This window comes from Echinops telfairi, unplaced genomic scaffold, assembly GCF_000313985.2.
Source record: "Echinops telfairi isolate 266 unplaced genomic scaffold, ASM31398v2 ScPeMD7_31;HRSCAF=116, whole genome shotgun sequence".
Lineage (NCBI taxonomy): Eukaryota > Metazoa > Chordata > Mammalia > Afrosoricida > Tenrecidae > Echinops > Echinops telfairi.
This window is the reverse complement of record NW_022103928.1, coordinates 43,969,516-43,971,739: the sequence shown is the minus strand read 5'-3', so window position 1 is coordinate 43,971,739 and position 2,224 is coordinate 43,969,516. Positions and strand designations below refer to the sequence as shown.

Below are 2,224 nucleotides of genomic sequence, written 5' to 3'. Positions count from 1 at the left end.
GGCTCAAGTAGAAAGAAAATGTTTTGAGAATGATGATGGCAACAAATGTACAAATGTGCTTGACACAATGGATGTATGTGTGGATTGTGATAAGCAAATGTGGTAAAGAAAGCTGATGGTGCTGTGCTATCAAAAGATATAGCATCTGCGGTCTTAAAGGCTTTAAGATAAACAAGTGGTCAGAGAAGGAACGAAGTCCTCCTGGAAGAAGCACACCAGCCTTTGTGACCATGAGGTGTTGATGGGATCAGGTATCAAACATCAAAGATCTAGAACAAAAAATCTTACCAATGTGAATGCGGGGGAGTGTGGAGTGGAGACCCAAAGCCCATCTGTAGGCAATTGGACATCACTTATAGAAGGGTCACAAGAAGAGATGAGCCAGTCAGGGAACAGTATAGCACCAGTGAAGCATATAACTTTCCTCTAGTTCAGCAGTTCTCAACCTGTGGGTTGCGGCCCCTTTGGGGTTCAAATGACCCTTTCACAGGGGTTGCCTAAGACCATTGGAAAACACATATTTCCAATGGTCTTAGGAACCGAGACAAAGCTCCTCTATCCGGCTCCAGGAGGGTCCACCCACATGCAGATATGCCCACATATGAGTAACGGCTGTGATGACATCATCGCACCAACCCCATCACATACACTCTGTACAAATACAAGTGTATGTGACAGAGTTGGCACCATAATGTACTTATGTGGAACAGGCACACCTATACAGAGAGCAGCTACTGTGTAGAGAGCAGCTAGTGTGTAGAAAGCAGCTGTTGTGTTGAAAGCTGCAGTACTGGAGGTAAAACAATACTTTATAAATTACCTATAATTACTGGATAAATGTAAAATCAACTACTAATGCATACATATATACATATATATCTACATATATATATATTTGTACCATGGGAACTTAATCTGGATGCTGATTGGTCTTTTTATATTCAGCTGTGGTTGATGTGAATACTGCTCCCTTGTGATAATAACAAGTATGTAAAAAAAAAAAAACACAGAATGGTAAACCATAGGAAACTTTAATGAACTGTATTGACATAACTATGCGATGTGCCATCTTTTGTATTATTAAAGCTATTGTTATATATTATTTTCATTAGCAAACCATCCCATGACAATGGATCGTGTAGAGAATGTTAAGAAAAGAAAATATAGTGAGGATATTCCCCCCCTAGCTCCTCCCACACACCCCTTCAGTGAGGATTTTTTACAGTATGGTTTCACCTCAATAATTACAGCAGAAATTGAGAAACCCCAATGTGTTATTTGTTGTGAAGTTCTATCAGCTGAATCTATGAAGCTGAACGAACTAAAACGCCATCTTAATAGCAAGCATCCGAGCTTTGCCACCAAGGATACCATTTTAGAAGCAAAGATGATGGACTCAAGAAAGCCAGACTTGAAACTGGTGGCAAGTACCACAAACAAAACGTAGCAGCTGTTGATGCTTCATATTTGATAGCACTCAGAATCGCTAGGGCTATGAAACCTCACACCATTGCTGAGGATTTACTGTTGCCTAGCCAAAAACATGGTTCGAATTACGATCGGAGACGATTTTCTTACAAAATTGAGTGTTATTTCCTTAGCTAACAACACAGTCTGCAGAATAATAGATGGCATCTTTACTGATATTCTTGATTAGGTAATCCAGGATATTAAATCTGTTCCACTTCCAGTATTTAGCGTCTGGCTTGATGAATCTACAGATGTTGCAAACTTTACAGTGACTGGTTTACAGGAGGTGTATTAATGATAGCGACTGTAAAGATGTTTCTTTTTTTTTGCAAACCTCTTGAAACAACTACTGCATGTGATGTATTTGACACAATTGGTTTATTTCTGAAAGAGCATAATATCTCTTGGGGAAAGGTTTGTGATGTTTGCAAAGATGGTCCTCCAGCACTGCTAGGATGTCGATCTGAATTTCAACGTTTGGTACTGAATGAGTAACCAAAAGTCACTGGAACTCATTGGCAAATATTAGCAAAAAAGTCGCTGCCACAAGAGTTACAAGAAATAATAAAAAGTGTCATAAGCTCTTGTCAATTTTGTAAAGACGAGCACTTTATTGATGTTTTCACAACTGTGCAACGAGTTGAATGTGTCGAACAATGCCCTGCTATTTCACACCAAATGAAGTGAGATGGTTGTCGAGAGGAAAAGTTTTAAAACGTGTTTTTGAGCTTCATGATGAACTCAAAACGTTTTT

At 39.1% G+C, this 2,224-nt stretch overlaps 1 protein-coding gene and 1 pseudogene across 1 annotated transcript in view; one reads left to right on the top strand and one right to left on the bottom strand.

Moving 5' to 3' along the window:
• KMT2C (lysine methyltransferase 2C) overlaps positions 1-2,224 on the bottom strand; it is a 270,207-nt gene that overhangs the window by 236,835 nt on the left and 31,148 nt on the right. The gene's annotated exons all lie outside the window — the stretch shown is intronic.
• Positions 2,127-2,224, top strand: part of LOC101650741 — a 1,737-nt pseudogene continuing 1,639 nt past the window's right edge.